At 42.5% G+C, this 19,065-nt stretch overlaps 1 protein-coding gene across 1 annotated transcript in view; it reads right to left on the reverse strand.

The window, feature by feature from the left end:
- The window catches only part of lrrc4ba (leucine rich repeat containing 4Ba), a 94,138-nt gene extending 93,222 nt beyond the window's left edge, over positions 1–916 (reverse strand). The window contains exon 1 of the mRNA XM_033971589.2: positions 709–916. The gene's annotated coding sequence lies outside the window, so the exon portion shown is untranslated. The remainder of the gene's footprint in view (positions 1–708) is intronic.
- Between the last annotated feature and the right edge of the window lie 18,149 nt (positions 917–19,065).

Raw genomic sequence — 19,065 nt, forward strand, 5'->3', positions numbered from 1 at the left:
ACAGAATATGACAATATGGCTGTTCAAGAACTGTTATATCGGCATTATTGCGATATTTCAATTTTTTTTGTCGCAATTAAAACGCAAAGTCGGCTACATGCTTTACTTTCCAAGTCCAATTTTTTTTTTAACTTAACAGAGACAAAACCAAGGTTCATCTTAGACTTAAATATTTAATAAAATCACCCTTTTTAATGTTTTGTCATGTGGAAAAACACTGGCGTTATTGCCATTGCACTTTATTTGCGACATTAATTGCGTTATACAAGTTAACAGCGCCAAAACCAAGACTACACCAAGGTTAATAATGCACTTCATGAGGAACCACGAATCAAATCACACCTTTTTAACGTTTCAACTCAAGAAAACCAGAAAATTGCCATCATTACAGCCTGTTATAGTTTGTTGCGACATTAACGCTTCAGCCGATATTGCGTTATTGATACTTTTGCGATAGACTGTGCAGCCGTACTCCCAAGGTAATCGGGGGGTCGGTTCATTTCGGATCGTGAATGCGCATCCGTGGTTTGGTCCAGCAAAAAAAAAAAAAAAAAAAAAAAGAGATGCGCAGACAGAGACGCTTCTTGTTCTCACATTCGCTCTAACGCGTGCATCCAAATGAGCCCCAGCGCCACACACATTACGCACGCACTCACACACACATACGCACGTTAAAACCGAACAGGAAAAACCGAACGGACGTCTTACCTTGAGCTACATCGACTCACATTTTCCCCCGATCCAAAAAGATACGTCTCCACGGCTCCACGGCTCCACGGCTCCACGGCGCACGGTAAAAGTCCCGAGACAAAGCGCAACAACGTGTCCGAAATCCCGCCGTATCCCACTGCAGAGCTGCCGCCGACGCTGTCTCCTCTCCAGCTTCTTTCTCTCTCTCCTCTCTCTCTCTCTCTCCTCTCTTTCTCTATAGCTCTCACCCCTCCTCTCTTCTTCCTCCTCCTCCTCCTCCTTACTGCCTCTTCTTGATTGATTCGGCCCGCTAATGGGAACAGTCTCCAAAAATCTTCAGGTGGATGGTGTAAAAACTACTGATGCGTCCTTAAATATGACTGCATACTGTAGCTTTGCCATGTAATCCCTTAAAAAATCACACAAGGTAAACAACCTCGTCTCTTTTAGTGATTTAAAAAAAAAAATTCAAGGTCTTCCTGTTGCAATTTAGACCCGCAGGTTTATATATTTATTTATCTAGTGTCATAAACTTAAAGGGATCGTATTACTCTATTTCTTGATCTATGTTATAATGTCGTTTCCTCATCACAAACATACCCGGAGTTGAGTTTTGCTTCGTTCACGCATGTTTAACGAACAAACCGGTCGTATTCAAGCGCTTTAAGTTCTTTTCTCAAATGGAAAACGCTCAGTTCCACCTTGTGATGTCATCATGTGGTAATACAGGAAGTGGTTCACTGTGGTTGTGAACTTCATGCAACTTCACTAGAATCATTTGGATGATTTCTGAGCCGAGGTTGTCAATTGCTGCTGAACTAAACGTAAAAGGTAGATGAAAACTACCACTTCATGACATCACAAGGTGGAACTGAGCATTTTTGAGCTTTCAAGGTGAAAGACTAATAATAAATGGATACTAAAACATGCGTGAATGAAACAAAACGCAACCCCAGGTGTGTTTTTGAGGAGGTAACAACATTGGTTCCCACTGGAGGGACTATGTGTCTCTCGGCTGGCTTTGGAACAGCCTGAGGTCCCACCGGAGGAGCTGGAGGACGTGTCTGGGGTGAGGGAAGTCTGGGAGTCCCTGCTTAGACTGCTACGCCCAGGACCCAGCCCCGGATAAGTGTAAGAAAATGGATGGATGGATGGATGGATGGAACAACATTATAACATGACTTAAAGCTCACAAGAGTGTATTTTGTATGTGGTGTAATGTAGGACCTGCTACAAAAACAGCATTTGTTTGTGTATATTGGCCCCTTTTGTAGAGAATACATTAACACTGATAGTACACACATACATATTAGCAGAACAACAAAAGAAAGATGCAAATCGTGCTCTTTACTCCTCACAATAAACACAGAAAAATAGATAACATAGACTCGTAAATAGCCCTGACTCTGGACTGACTGTAAGAGGTTGTGTTCACGTCACCTTAGATATACAATATTCTCAGTGGTGGAAGGTAACAAAGTGAAATTAGTAAAGTACTACACTGGATACTTTTTACTTTTACTTCACTACATTTGAGAGCAGGTATCTGTACGCTCTACTCCATGAAATTTTTGAACTGGACTGACCCGCTGAAAAGGCTGAGGCGCTTATTTTTAACACGTTTGTAGTTGGAGAAAACAAAAATATACAGATAAAAACAGCTAGAAATGATTGAGTTGTTTCTGTTGAACAAAATTCAGCACAAATCTGTATCAAAATCACTACATTTGAAGCTTTATAAGACATCAAAATATGCACAAAATACGTTTAATCTTGAAGTCAATTTTTTAAGTAGCGTTTTTCGGATGATACGTTGACTTGAGTATTTCTTTGCCCTGGTATCTGTACTTTTACTTAAGTAACAAAACTGAGTACTTCTTCCACCACTGAATAGCTATGAAATGTGTGTTTGGTCAATGTATGCATGGATCAGGACTGGATGCCTTTTATGCAGTCTATGTAGTGTCTATGTGATGTCTCCTTTGTAGTCTATGTGGTGTCTGTGTGGTGCTTTTTATGCACTCTATGTAGTGTCTATGCAGTGCCTTTTATGTAGTCTATGTAGTGTCTATGTGATGTCTCCTTTGTAGTCTATGTGGTGTCTGTGTGGTGCTTTTTATGCAGTCTATGTAGTGTCTATGCAGTGCCTTTTATGTAGTCTATGCAGTGTCTATGTGGCGCTTTCTATGTACGTTATGCAGTGTCTATATGGTGCCTTCTATGTAGTCTATGTAGGATCTATTTAGTACCTTCTATATAGTCTATGTAGTGCTTTCTATGTAGTCTATGTAGTGCCTTAAATGTATTCTATGTAGTGTGTATTTAGTGCCTTCTCTGTAATCTAAGTAGTGTCTATGTGATGCTTCTATGTAGTCCATGTAGTATCTATGTAGTGTCTATTTAGTGTCTTCTGTGTAGTGTATGTAGTGTCTGTGGTGCCTTCTATGTAGACTATGTAGTATCTGTGTGGTGTCCTTTGTAGGCTATGTGGTGGCTGTGTGCCTTTTATGCAGCGTCTGTATAGTGTCTCTGCCGTGCCTTCTATGTACTCTAAGTAGTGTCTATGTGATGCCTTCTATGTAGTCAATGTAGTGTCTATGTAGTGCCTTTTGTGTAGTCTATGTAGTGTCTATGTAATACCTTCTATGTAGTCTATGTATTATCTGTGTTTTGTCTCCTATATAGTCTATGTGGTGTCTATGTGATGCCTTCTATGTAGTCTATGTAGTATCTATGTGGTGTTTCCTTTGTAGTCGATGTGGTTGCTGTGTGGTGCCTTCTGTGTAGTCTATGTAGTGTCTATTTAGTGCCTTCTATGTAGTGTCTATTCAGTTCTCTCTGTGTAATCTATGTACTGTATTGTCTATATGATGCCTTCTATGTAGTCTATGTAGTGTCCATGTGGTACTTTCTATGTAGTCTATGTAGTGTCCATGTGGTACTTTCTATGTAGTCTATGTAGTGTCCATGTGGTACTTTCTATGTAGTCTATGTAGTGTCCATGTGGTACTTTCTATGTAGTCTATGTAGTGTCCACGTGGTACTTTCTATGTAGTCTATGTAGTGTCCACGTGGTACTTTCTATGTAGTCTATGTAGTGTCCACGTGGTACTTTCTATGTAGTCTATGTAGTGTCTCTGTGATGCAGTCTATGTAGTCTATGTCGTGTTGCCATAGATACCAATGAAACACACAGGTTTATATCAGCTCCGTAGTGCTGATAGAATCTGGACACATTACCAAGCGCACATGACCTGTTCACCTTAAAGAGGCACTGTGTAACTTTTTCTGGGAGGGTGTCCAACCTATCGTCTACCCATCTCCACATAAATATCATTGCTTTGCCTGGAATGTTCCACAGTACAGCATTATTATTATTATTATTATTATTATTATTATTATTATTATTATTATTATTATTATTATTATTATTATTATTATTATTATTATTATTATTATTATTATTATTATTATTATTATTATTATTATTATCTCTTGCATTTACAGATGTTTATATTGCTTTAAAAACATGCATTCTAATCTGTAACTTCACTGCGGAACATTCCAGGCAAAGCAATATCTCCACATCACCATGGAAACACGCAGGAGAAAAGTTACACACTGCACCTTAAACTTTAACTTTGACATGGCGGCGTATAGACTGACGTTTTTGTGTGTTTCGACAGAGATCTTTCGTCCATATGTTTCTATAATCCCTATAATGCGATGATGCTGGTGTTTACAACTTGTTACAGGGAACATTTGCTGCTTGGCCCGTTCCCTTGGCAACTCCGAGCACACTCCGTCCTTCGTAAGCCCCACCTGTACCCAAGTCTGCTGCCTGCGTTCACTGCAGTAGTCATCTCGGGTGCTCTTGTTATTATAGACTGAGAGTGTGGGAGATGTAAAGGTGCAAAACAGGTAGGATTAAACTGGGATTAACGCCGGACTAGAACTAATCCGAACAAACACTAAACCAGGTTTTATCCACAAGGAATACCAGCTCTAAACTAGTATAAACAGGACTGTAGCTAATCTAAACTAGGTCTAAACCAGGACTACACCTAATGTAAACTAGGTCTAAACCAGGACTATGCCTAATCTAAACCAGGACTATACCTAATCGAAACAGGACTATACCTAATCTAAACCAGGTCTGAACCAGGACTGTACCTAATCTAAACCAGGTCCAAACTAAGACTACACCTGATCTAAACTAGGGCTAAACCAGGACTAAACCAGGACTATACCTAATCTAAACTAGTATGTAACCAGGTCTAAACCAGGATTATACCTAATCTTAACCAGGTCTAAACCAGGATTATACCTAATCTAAACCAGGTCTAAGCCAGGACTACACCTGATCTAAACTAGGGCTAAACCAGGACTATACCTAATTTAAACCAGGTCTTAGCCAGGACTAAACTAAATTTAAAACAGGTCTATACTAGGACTATACCAAATCTAAACTGTGTCTAAACCAAGACTATAACAAATCTAAACTAAGGCAAAAGCAAATCTAAATCAGATCTATAGCTAATCAAATCCAGGTCTAAACCAGGACTGTACCAAATCTAAACCAGATCTAAACCAGGACTAAACCTAATCTAAACTAGGGTTAAACCAATACTATACTAAATGTAAACAAGGGCAAAAGCAGGTCTAAACCAGCTCTATACCTAATCTAAACCAGGTCTAAACCCAGCCTGATCCAGAACTATATAAAAGATCTAAACAAGGACTAAACCGTTGGAAAGTTGGAACTATGTTGGGCAACTAGGAAAAATCAAGATCTGAACCAGGACTGCACCAGGTCTAAACCAGAACTAAACCAGGAATACACACCCAGGTCCAAGATGAGATACAGATGTAGATAAAGATATCCATCCATCCATCCATCCATCCATTTTCTCCCGCTTATCCGGGGCCGGGTCGCGGGGGCAGCAGTCTAAGCAGGGACTCCCAGACTTCCCTCACTCTGGACACGTCCTCCGGATATCTAGATAAAGATATAGATATAGACATAGATATAGATACAAGTGCATAAGTTACATTGGCGAGGGAGGAAAAGGGGGAGGGGCATATGTAACAGGTTGGATGGAGTCGGAGCAGAGAGACAAAATGGAGGAGGGGTTCACAGGAGGTTGTGCCGCACGTGGGTCGGAGCGTGTTTGTTTGAGCGCTAACGCAAATGGCAACAGGTGTATGGTCTGGATGAGAGGGACTGAAATGCATAGCTTGCCTCTTCACAGAGCTTATGCGTAACTGTTTATAGGTGACATTTTGAAACAGAGAAAACAAAACCAGATTAAGAGCAGTGCCAAACCAGGTCTATACCAGGACTAAACTGGACTTAAACAGGATAAGACCAGACTAAGAGCAGTAGCAAAACAGGTCTTCATCAAGACTAAACTGGACTTAAGCAGGATAACACCAGACTAAGAGCAGTGCTAAACTCAGTCTACATCAGGACTAAACTAAACTGGACTAAACCAGGTCTACATCGGGACTAAACTGGACTTAAACAGGACAAAACCAGACTAAGAGCAGAACCAAACCAGGTCTACATCAGGACTACAGTGGACTTAAACAGGACAAAACCAGGGCTGATGTGAAAGAGAGTGCCAAACTGAGCCGAACAATACCAAACCAAAATATGAGCAGAACAAAACCAGGTCTACATCTGGACTAAACTGGACTTAAACAGGACAAAACCAGCGCTGTGGTGAATGCAGCTCAAGTTGTGTATTTCATAGACGTGAAATTTGAAAATATTTGTAATTTGCTTGAGTTCTTTGTGATATTTAGATATCTTGCTTTTCCCTCTATACCTCTGATTTTCAATAAATACTTTTTTTTGTATTTTTACTTAGATAATATTTAGTTAACTACACTAGCAGTTGACATATTCTTGCAATTTTGGGCATTTCTGTTCGGAATGTGCAATGTGCATTTTACCAGTTTTATGTGGTAATACAGGACGTGCTCCACAGTGTCTTTAAACTCCATACACCTGCACTGGAATCAACTACTAAACAAAAGGTAAATGGTAGATATTAGCTTGAAAACTACTGTTTCATGACATCACAAGGTGGAACGGAGCATTTTGAGCTTTGAAGATGTAAACAGACTAATAATAAAGTGTGACTCAAACATGTGTGAATGAAACAAAACACAACTCCAGATATGCTCGCCCTTTTTTTTGGATGAGGTAACAACATTATAATATGGCTTAAACCTAATAAGAGTCAGTTTTGCATAATAGGCAGGGTTGTCAAAAGTTGGCAAAGTCAGGTTAATAATGTAAAGTGTATTTTGGGCAGGATAAATGTGGGTTTAAGAAGGCTGGGGTTGGGGCTGGTTTAGAGGAAGACTATATGTTCCAGATCCCCCTGTCTCTTCTTTAAAGTCTCCTGAGGTTGTTTATGGGGGCACTGGATGGGCTCTTGCACCTTCGGTATTTCATTTTACACCAAAGCTATAGTGTTTGATGCTCTAAACGTCATTTTGCTGTGTTTCTATGACAAAGACAATGAAATGCTCCCTCGAGGTTCAGAATGAGGCCGTGTGTGCCCTGGAGATGTGACTGGTAAACTGTGACAATGGCTTTTCCATCATGAACAATAACTCCAATACATACAGTTTGCTCTCACTGTCACCTCAAATGAAAAAAGCGATTTCATAGGAGATTAGATAAATAAATATACCTTGAAAATAAATATGCAATAATAAAAATAATCATAAATTGTCTGGTTTAGCATGGAGCGGGCGCTTAGTAACGCTGTCAGTCAAACCTGTCGCTGACGTTAGCGGGACCTCAGGGAAAACATTGCCTGATTTGTCTGTTATTAATGTTCATATCTTGATTTACGGACAAAATAACGAAATAAAAACACCAGGATCATGTGGAGCGGGTTAATACGAACATTTTAAGGCCAAAGTGATGAAGACTTAAACCGGGACGAGGGGGCTTTTTTACTCTCACGCACCTGGAATACTGTCCTGAAGAAGTCGGACTGCAAAACCTGTTTAAATTAGCATCATTGCGTGACCATTCTGAGGATGAGCGCTAGTAAGCAAACTGTCCAAACTGTCAGGTATGAAAACAAGCTCAACTTTGGTCTGGAAAAAGCATCTATGGAAATCAGCACACTGTAAACCCTGACAGGACTGTTTACTCAGATTGCCCTAATTTATCGTACAATAGATTAGTTTATCATTAATAATCCATAGACACTTGCTACATGAGGTTCTTTTAAGGTCTTTTAACAAATACTTCACAATGATTACTCTTTAAACATTAGCAACATTAGTTAAATAATTGAGTAAGTAGCACTATTTTTGCATTTAGGTTTCTTTGTCAATGTTTTTTCACCGAGGGCCTGAAACATATTTGAAGCGAAGGGCCACAGTCTAGTGTTGGTACAGGGAGTCAGTTGGTGTATTTAACACATTTGACAGCGACATTGTAATTTAATAAGACTTGAAAGATTATTTTTAGGTCTGTGTCACAATGCAAAGTAGAATTTCTTCAATTTGTAGTAATAATACTTTCTGATCAATTGGGTCAGTTTAGGAGGAGGCCAACAAAAATTGGTCTGAGGGCCGCATCTGGTCCTCGGGCCGTAGTTTGGACAGCACTGCTTTAAGTAATGACTACTGTGTTGTTCCTAGTAATGTTGCTGCAGATTTTCAGCTAAAACGAAGCCACAAAACACATATCTGAAACTCACAAATCATTTATCTCACCAAGTTTAAACGCAAGATGAAGCAGCACTGAGGCACGTCGCAGTAACATCATGTGACCACTCTGAGGACGAGCGCTAGTGAGCGGTCCAAAGTGTCAGAAAAGCGGATATTGCGGAATAAATAGCGTTTGAAGCATCAGAATGTGCGCTCTTTAGTGGAGGAACATGTGTTTTATAGCCTTAGATGTTTGCGTCCACAGTGTCAGTTTCCTCTGGGTGTAGGTCTACAGTAACGTGGCAGATCGCTGGAGAATCTGGTCTCGTAATAAAGTTCAACACTGACGTCTTCTTAGTCACAGGTGAACCTTCTTGTCTCGTGAAAATGTCAAGGATGTTCCGCAGTATGCTATGGATTTGCCATTCGTGTAACGTTCTGGGCGAAAGCATCTCTATGATGAGAAATGGTTTCGGACGAGAAAAGTTACATCGGGCACTTTTAACAATTTGGATGTGGTGACCGGTCACCGGGTGTGACCTGACAGGTTGCCATGGTAGCAGAGAAGGATGGGTCAAATGTAGAGGCTTTACTATGAATGATTAAATCAACCTTAATGACTTTAAAGTGCCTGTGACAGATTACTTATTTCACTAAAACATTGTTAACATTATTATATTTAAGATTTTACAATTTTTTTTAATGTATTTGTATTTTTTTTTACAGCAGATATGACATAGAGGTAATTTCGTAAGTGTTACCCAGGACAACAGACCCGTTTGTCCCCTCCGTTGTCGACTCTCCTGATAACAACACTTTTATTTTGATAAATAAAAGATTAAACTGTCAGAAAAGAACTGTCTGTAATTTCCATGTATTGAATGTAATTTTCGGAGGTTGATGCCATAGAATCATAGAGATATTCTGTTTTCGAACTCGCTCTACTTACTGTATTTGTGTACTTTTCATTTCGACATTTTTTCACCTCAAATTGCCACGTAACTGATATAAAACTATGATAAATATTTACAATCTCACCAGTAATAATTAGAGGAAAAAAGAAAACCAAAGGCAATTATGGGGAGAATCATAACAACGAGTATCATAGCAACCAAAGAGCCAATCCTGAGCGAAGGTGTTGAAGGTAGGAAGGAGCAACCTTGGGCAAAGAAGGCACCTGATTTGCCTCTTGTTAATGTTCATATCTTGAGTAACGAACACAATAGTGAAATAAAAACACCAGAATTACGTAGCGCGGGTTACTACAAACATTTTAAGACCAAAATGACGAGTCTGACAGCAGCAGATACAGAGAGACGGGCCACAGTTTTTCAATAGAAAGTGAACTGGAGCCAGAGTCGATGGAGCTATGTCCATTAACATATATATATATATATATATATATATATATATATATATAGCCTATGAAATGACCACTTCATGACATCACAAGGTGGAACAGAGCATTTTGAGATTTGGAGATGTAGACAGACTAATACTAAAGGGTTACTTTTTGTTTCAGTAGTTTTTTCCCCACACACTACCACTTAACTGATGTAAAACTACGATAAATATTTACTATCCCGCCAGTAATAATAAAAAATAAATAAAAAATGAAAACCTGCCATATGCTCTTTAACTTTGTGGGCCGATAGACGAGCACATATGGTTTAGTTTGACTCTCCGCTTTTCATAATAATAACGATAACACAACATGATTCGGTCTTTCTTTGTTAAACATTTGTCCATCTTTCCTCCAGTCTGTGTCATTTCATCCATTTCCTGATGTTTTGCTAACGTCCGTGCCGCCGCAGCCTAGCAACAGTTGCCGAGTGCGTCTCTATAGCAATGAAGCCTCTCTCGCGGCTCGGCTTTGCCCCTGTATTTTTCCCCATCTCGCTCCATGCATCACAGTCATCAGGGCACATTAACACATCTGCTCAGCGGTGGGTGGCCACGGCGCTCCGTCACTTTAGCTGGAGGGGAGGGGGGAAGGAGGGGAGAGAGGGAGGAGAAGGAGTGAGGGGGAGGAGGGAGAAGGGGAGAGGGGGAGAGAAGGAGGGAGGGGGAGGGGAGGAGGGGGAGAGAGCCTGAAGGAGGGAGTGAAGGAGAGAGGGAAGCGAGGCGGCCCATCACTTAGGCTGGAGGGGAGGGGGGAGGAGAAGAGAGAAGGAGGGAGAGGGAGTGAACGAGTGAGGGAGAGGGGGAGGAGGGGAGGAGGGGGGGAAGCAAGGCGCATCCATCTCTTTGGCTGGAGGGGAGGGATGGGAGGTGGGAGAGGGGGATGGGAAGGGGAGGAGAGGGAGAGAAGAAGGGAGGCAGAGAATAGAAGGAGGATAGAAGGGTAGAAAGAGGTAGAGGGACATGAGAGGGGAAAATGTATGTGTGTGCATGTGTGTGTGTATGTATGTGTGTATGTGTGTGTGCATGTGTGTGTATGTGTATGTGTGCATGCGTCTGTGGAGGTGTGTGCATGTGTGTATATATGCGTGTGCGTGTGTGTGCATGTAGGGGTGTGTGTGTGTGTGTGCACATATGTGTGTGCATGTGTGTGTGTATGTATGTGTGTGTGGGTGTGTATGTGTGTGCATGTGGGGGTGTGTATGTATGTGTGTGCATGCATGCGTGTGTGTATGGGTGTGTATGCGTTTGTATGTGTACATGTGTGTGTATGCATGTGTGTGCACGTGGACAAGCTGCACACAGCTAATACATGTTCCATCACACTGTGTAATTTACACTGAAGAGTGACATGAACTAGAGCAGAAACAGCGCCACCTACCTGCTACTGCTGAGTTTAAGATGACATCAGAATGTTCTATAGACCAATAATAGTAAATACAGATGGAAGCAGAGCAGTGAGTCACTTATAGAAATGATCAGGTTCAATATTTGTGAGTTTATCTGTTGGATATTTCATGACAAAAATCAATGTGATCAGTGTGAAAATGTGTGTCTCCCTCTTCTGTGAGTCTGACATCATCTCTATAGTGTGAAATCCACATACACACAGACTTTAGATCAATGCTACAGGGGAAACAACCTGTTATATAAGAAAGGTAAAGCTGCACTGTGTAACTTTGCTGGTGGAGCGGCTCCCACCTGCTTGTCTCCATGGAAATGTTGCTTTATCTGGCATTATCCACAGTATAGCATTAAACATCCATTTTGCATTTATTCAAACAGGTGTTTCTAATAAAGAGGCTTGCCTCTCCACAGATCTGGCCTGTAACTTGGCCTGGTAGTGCCACCTGTCTCTGTAGAGATAAGTTTAATACTATACTGTGGAACATCACATCCATGAAGCAATAATCAATCAATAATCTCCAAAGAAAAGAGCTGGGTAGACCGCCAAGTTACAGGTCAGATCTGTAGAGGGGCAAGCCTGATAACAGTAACAATGTATGTTTTTCAAGATATAATTTTACAAACCCTGCAATTGAAAAACGATACATCATTTTAATACCAGAAGAACCTTCCAGGCAAAGCAATCACATCTCCATAGAGACAAGAAAAGGTACATTTTGCACCTTTAATATTATTTGAATCTGATGAGACGTTTTCAGGCACATTCTTTTCAGGAACAGTGAAAAGTTTGGTGAGCAAATTTTGAGTGAGTAGAATTTGGCGTTTAATCCTGGCAGGGAGAAACACAAGCAAAGAATTAAAGCGATAGATTGTTTGGGAAGATACCTCCCTCTGAGTGACTGACATCAGTGGTGAGGAAGATGAAGAGGCTGAGGAGGCTGGTGGTTCTGCTGCAGAGGAGATGGAAGGGGAGTAGTAACACAGAGTAACTGTATGAATGACATGAGAGGCGGTTGGTAGGACACAACACCAGTATAAACAGGCTGTGGGGTTTCGACCATCAGTCTTGTTATTGATATTTTGCAGTTCATTTGGGAAGTTCTGCACGTATGTCTATGACTGAATGTTCAGTGTTTACCATGGTGACGCAATGCTAACATTAGCAAACACCAACCAATTTTTTTTTTTTTATGTCTGAAAACCTGTGATCAATATAGGTGTTCATGGTTTAAGAATTAGATTTTCAACAAAAAGGTGAAAAACTTTTGGCTAATGCTAACTAGCTTGTGAGTGTTTTTTTGGGTGTTTTTTTTTTTTGGTAGGGACTTGTTTAAAAGCCCAAATCAGCTCCCCTGTTGTAGTTCCATTTAAATCACGTATTTATGGTCAGACTGTATTAAAAGAAAGAAACAAAGCTTCAAACAGAGCAGTGCTTCTAGCTAGCTTTTTAAAATATATGTAACTTTTCAACTCATTGTAAACCAACTATTTAATATTTTAAAAGTGGCTGTTGTTTGTCCATGTGATCAAACTACAGCCTCAACTAAGATGAAAAAGACAAAAAAAAAACAGATTTTAAATACATCCAAATGCAACTGCACAGTGTAACTTTTCCGATGGAGGGTCTACCATGCGCTCGTCTCCACGGAGATGTTATTGCTTGGCATTGCTATGGCAACCGTCCTCTCTGTCCTCAGCCATTACGCAATCCCAATCAAAATATTACATCTTTTGAACGGGGAGAGATGGTCCTCATGAATAGCATTAAATAGACCAGTTTCCATGGCGACCGGCCACGCCACCACCACCAGCCCCAGTTTCAGGTTAGATCTGCGGAGAGGCGAGCCCACTCACACACTATGGAACACAAACGTCTGCAACATAGAAACATTTACGATTCCACACAGAGCAGGTGGCAGACCCCTACCGCTGAAAAAAAGTTCCATAGCGTATCTTTAACTGACTAACCCATATATATATTGTGGAGTGTATCCTCGCGTGTGTGTACGTCTCATCTCTCCAACAACCCCTGCTTGTGTCTGTTTTTGGCATTGCGTCGCTCTCTCTCTCTCCCCTCTCCCTCTCCTCTCCCTCTCTCTCGCTTCTTCTCTATTAAATTTCCAGTCACACAGCAGTGCAGTGGATATCCCTCCCTCCTCTCCTCCTCCTCCTCCCCTCCTCCTCCTCGCTCCCTCGCTTCTCGCTCCGCTCCCTCCGCACACCTCAATAGCCTGTTGTCATCTGCATTTCCATCCTCTAAAAAAAAAAACAAAAAAAAAAAACACACGCTATTTTTTCGACCAGTCTCCTCCCTCCTCGCCTTATATTCCCTCATTACCACCGGGACGTACCCTCTTCCTCTGACATCCCGCTCCCCCGGCCGTCGTTTTCTGTTCCGGGGTACTGCAGTGTCTACCCCCTCCTCCACCCACCCTCCCTCCCTTCTGGTTTGTTGACAGTTGTGGTGGTGCTGGCGGTGGTGGTAGTAGTGGTCAGTTAGCCGTTAGCCTTTAGCCGTTAGCAGTTAGCAGTTAGCGTGTTGATGGAGCCTAATAGACAAACATTGGGATTGGGTTTAGACTCTAGGGGGCGCTGTAGTGTGGATATTGTCCTGAATGACCCCGCTACAGGTTAAGTTGAGTTCAGAGCTGTTGAAATTGTCACAGCCAATGGAGAAATATGACTTTTAAAGCTATACTACGCAACTTTTCAGGTGTGAGGGATCGGCCATTTGCTTTTGTCTCACTAAAATGTTATCGCGTTGACGTGAATGTACCGCGGTATGGCATTAAACGCTTCTATCTTACAGGCGTGTTTGTTGCTAAAAATGCCTTGAAAAATATCCATTCTTACTATGGTCACCTCTCCGCAGAGCTGATCTGTAACTTGGGCCGTTGTCATCATTAGTTTGTCTCCATGTAGATGAATAAGTTTAAAGCGTGCAACCAATCTGTCCAGGAAAAACGATAATATTTCCATAGCTACGAGTATATAGCTGGCCCTCCACTCGAAAAGTTACATAATATACCTTTAAGTTTTGATATTTAAAGGGACCATATTACACTGTTTTCTGATCTGTTATAATGTTGTTTCCTCATCACAAACAGACCTGGAGTTGTGTTTTGTTTCATTGACACATGTTTAACACACAAACCCTGCATATTTAGGCAGACTCTGTTCCACCTTGTGATGTCATCATGTGGTAAAACAGGAAGTGCTCCACTGTGTTTTTAAACTCCAGACACCTTCACTGGAATCATTTGGATGATTTCAGACCGGGAATTGTACAGGTAACAGGTAAACAGGTAAAAGGTATCGCTGATAACTGGAAAACGGGCACTTCATGACATCACAAAGTGGAACAGAGCATTTTGAGCGTTGGAGATGTACAGACTAATGATAAAGTGTTACTCAAACATGTGTGAATGAAACAAAACACAACTCCAGGTATATTTCTGAAGAGGTAGCAGCATTATAACATGACTTAAAGCTCTGTGTCCATGGAAACAAGCAGGTGACACCACCAAGCAAAGCTACAAATCACATCTGTGGAAAGGCAACCCCACTCACAGTCAAAATATGTGTTTTTCAAGGTATTTTCAGCACTAAAAACACTTGCAACTGAATAATGGTTAGATCAGTTTAAAACCTTATATTCCAGGCAAAGCTATAACATTTCCATGGCAACCAGCAAGACAAAGACCCTCCACCAGAAAAGTAGCATGATGTAACTTTATTGTCAATGTTAAGTTCTTTCACTATGAGTTCAGCTCCAAGCGTCATGTAGCTATAACAATTACTCAAAAAAATAAAAAAAAATAAAAATTGTATTGCATAATTTAATAAAGGGGGTGTCGAATAGGGGCCAGGAGAGATCACTAAATTACTCAAACATGCATGGATGACATATTCATACAGACGAATGGATGAAGTGTATTGCTCATTGACACAAAATAAGATGGCAACACGGAGTGAGCTGTCAATCAGGTAACTGGGTCAAAGGTCATAGGTTAAACTCTATCTCCTACAGTAATGAATATCTCCTCTCTCCATTTTATGTCTGAGGTCTCTCCTCTCTTCCTCTCTCCCCCTTTTTGTGTCTTTGTGTGTCACTCTTTCTCCCACTCCTTCTCATCTGCAGACCTCTCTCCCTCCTTTAGTCTCTCTCTCCTTCCCTCTGATCCTCTCTTCTATAACGCTCTCTCTCTCTCTGTCCTCTTCATGTGCAGACGGCTGTGACTGTGCAGACAGGGCTGGATGCTCCCCTCCTTTCATCCCTTCTTCACAAAGCTGAATACGATACTCTCACTCTTCCTCTGTCCTTTGTCCATCCCTCCCTGTCTCCTCTTCCTCTCTCTCTACTCCTCTATCGCTCCTCTTCCACTCATCCTTTCCCCACATAGGGCTTCTCTCCTGCCTCCCTCAATCCCTCCCTCTCTCCTTTCCTCTCTTTTCTTTCCTGATCCTGTGTCATAGGGCTGGCCCCCTTCTCTCTCTCTCTCATTCCCCCATCTCTCTCTTCTTCTTTCTCCCCCTCTCTCCTCTCTTCCACTGATCCCTTCTTCAGACAGGACTGGATGCTTTCGCTCCATTCCTCAATCCCTCCTTCCTCTCCTTTCCTCTCTTTCTCCTCTTGTGATCCCTTCTTCACAAGGCAGGACTCCCTCTCTCTCACCTTCACCCTCTCTCTTTTCCCTCTCTCTCTCCCCTCTTCCTCTCATCCCTTCTTCACACAGGGCTTCTCTCCTGCCTCCCTCAATCTGTCCCTTTCTCTCATTCCCCTTACACCTCTCTTTCTCATCCCCCTCTCCTCTCCTCCACTGATCCCTTCTTCAGACAGGACTGGATGTTTTCTCTCCATTCCTCTATCCCTCTCCCTCTCTCTCTTCTTCTGATCCCTTCTTCACAAGGCTGGACTCCCTCTCTCTCACCTTCACTCTCTCTTCTCCCTCTTTCTCTGATTTTCTCCCCACCCTGGATGCTCTGTTTCTCCTCCTTTCCTTAATCCCTCCCTCTCTCCTTCCCTCTCCTTCTCCTGATCCCTTCTTCACAGGACTGACCCCTCCTCTCCTTCCTCTCCTCCTCTGATTCTTTTTTCACAGGGCTCTCTCTCCCTCTCTCCTCCTCTGATCCCTTCTTCTGGGCGCTGTGCTGCCTGGGGCCTGTGTACAGACAGTATTGTAGTTTTCCTCCTGCAGAGAGAAAGAGGAGGCCCCTCACACAGAGTTCACCAACCGCCCAGTGAGGAGCACAAGAGGACTGGACCAGGACTGGACCAGGACTGGACCAGGACTAGACCAGGACTGGACCAGGACTAGACCAGGACTGGACCAGGACTGGACCAGGACTAGACCAGGACTGGACCAGGACTAAACCAGGACTGGACCAGGACTGGACCCGGACTGGACTAGGACTGGACCAGGACTGGACCAAGGCTAAACCAGGACTAAACCAGGACTAAACCAGGACTAAACCAGGACTAAACCAGGACTAAACCAGGACTGGACCAGGACTAAACCAGGACTGAACCGGGACTGGACAAGGATTGAACCAGGAATGAACCGGGACTAAACCGGGACTAAACCAGGATCAGACCAGGACTGAACCAGAACTGAACCAGGACTAAACCAGGACTAAACCAGGACAAAACCAGGACTAAACCAGAACTGAACAGGGACTAGACTAGGATTACACCAGGATTGAAAAAGCACTATACCAGTACAGGACCAGGACTAAACCATGACTAAACCGGGACTCAATGGGGACTAAACCGGGACTGAACAGGGACTAAAACATGCAGTGCAAAACAAGGTCAAATGGTCCTGTTTTGTCCTTTTTGTTCTGCAGCTCCAGGACCAGACCTGATGTTAAATGCACATCTCACCTTTGATCATCTCTGCTCCTGTCTTCTCCTGTCTTCTCCTCTCTGCTCCTGTCTTCTCCTCTCTGCTCCTGTCTTTTCCTGTCTTCTCCCTTGCTCCTGTCTTCTCCTCTTTGCTCCTGTCTTCTCCTGTCTTCTCCCTTGCTCCTGTCTTCTCCCTTGCTCCTGTCGGCTCTTATGAAGTTGTCATGTGGTGAGTTGTGGGGCGACCCTGAGTTTTACACCGGGCGCCCTCCCGTTATCGGGCTGTGAGTCCAGAGAGGCTCCGGGCTCTTTAATCAATGATCGCTCTGACACGCCACATAAGTCACAGCAGCCTCATCGCCATGGAAACATAAAAACAGGAAATCATGAGAGGAGAGAGACAAGGGGGGGATTAGGAAAGACAGAGAGGGAGGAGAGAGAGAAGGATAGAGCGTGAGGGAGAGAGAAAGACAGAGGGGAGGAGAGAGAGAGACAGACAGAGACAGAGGGTGAAATAAATACAAAGGGGATGAGAGACAGAGAGAGAGAGAGAGAGAGAGAGAGAGTGATAGGGAGACAGAGGAGATAGAGAGAGGAGAGAGACGGACAGAGGAAGAGGGTAAGATAAATATGGAGGGGAGAAGAGACAGAAATAGAGAGGGGAGGGAGAACTAGAGAGAGAGTGATAGAGAGAGGGGAAAAAGGAGAGGAAGAAGGAGAGAGGAAGAGGGAGAGAAAGAAAGGGCTTTCATGAGGTACTCTGTGTTTGACTGGTGCAATTACATTTGTCTATATTTTCAGGTAGTTGTTTCCTTATGGTGCTCAAATCTCTGCTACTATTTGTGTTTTTGTCAGTCTTGAAAATGCACCATGACAGAGAATCAAGTGTCTGGGATGGTGTTAGTTGGTGGCGTTAGTTTCCCATGATTCTTTGTAACTAGATGCCTGAACGAAAAAAAGAAAAAAAAGCGGCCCTGTCAGTAGCTCCTGTGTGAGTTATTACCTGAGAAAATGCTGTGTAAAATGAATGGCAGGATTTGCTGTACAACACATGATGTAAAGAGCATTTATCTAGACAAAACCACTTCAAATCAGGTACTGGCCCTTTAAATGTTCCACAGTATAAATACTATACAACAAATTGCATTACTACCATAGAGCTGGGTAGTACTCAGTTATATTTGCTCAGTTACATTTACTTTTCTAGCAACATTAACGTTAAGCTTACTTGAGTAAAAGTTGTGGTTCCTCTTCCCACTGTGAGTGAGTCTAAAGTGACAAAAGCTTCATGTCGACAATGTGAAATAGTTTGTACATTTGTGTTTCTACATCAGTTTGATGTATCAGCTCAGTCCTGTCTTCTCTAATGCACCTGTCCCTCCTCCTGTGTCTGCTCCTGTCCTTACTCCTGTCTCTTCTCCTGTCCCTGCTCCTGTCCTTACTCCTGTCTCTTCTCCTGTCCCTGCTCCTGTCCTTACTCCTGTTCCTGCTCCTGTCCTTACTCCTGTCTCATGTGACTTCAGCTTTATGTTGACAGTATTTTTCACATTTTTTCCCCCTGATACTTTTCTACTTTTACTTGAGTCATTTCTTGTCCCACTACTTTGCACTTCTACTTGAGTAATATTATTCTGAAGTACCATTACTCTTACTTGAGCACTACGTTTGTCCCCTCCGCCCACCTGTACTACACTCTGGTCACATTGTGTCTCTCTGTGTGTCACTGCTGCACAAGGTGAAACTCTGATTCTCTTCCATCTTTTCTATTTGAGTGTCATATTTCTCTGCTGTTTTAGACAAACATTCAATTCTGATCTTGCGCTGTAATCACACGCTTGACTCTGCCTCTCCCTCTCTTTCCTCCTCTCTCTCCATCCCTCCTTTTCCCTGCTCTGCTCCCCTTCGTCTCTTGCTCTCTCTCCTCTCCCTGCTACTCCTCTTATCCATTTTTCTATCCATCCTCCCTCTCTTTCTCGCCATCTCCTCCTCTCTTCGACCCTCCTCTTTCTTCCACTCTCCATATCTCTCTCTTCATCCAT

Source organism: Periophthalmus magnuspinnatus, chromosome 8 (assembly GCF_009829125.3).
Source record: "Periophthalmus magnuspinnatus isolate fPerMag1 chromosome 8, fPerMag1.2.pri, whole genome shotgun sequence".
Taxonomy (NCBI): domain Eukaryota; kingdom Metazoa; phylum Chordata; class Actinopteri; order Gobiiformes; family Gobiidae; genus Periophthalmus; species Periophthalmus magnuspinnatus.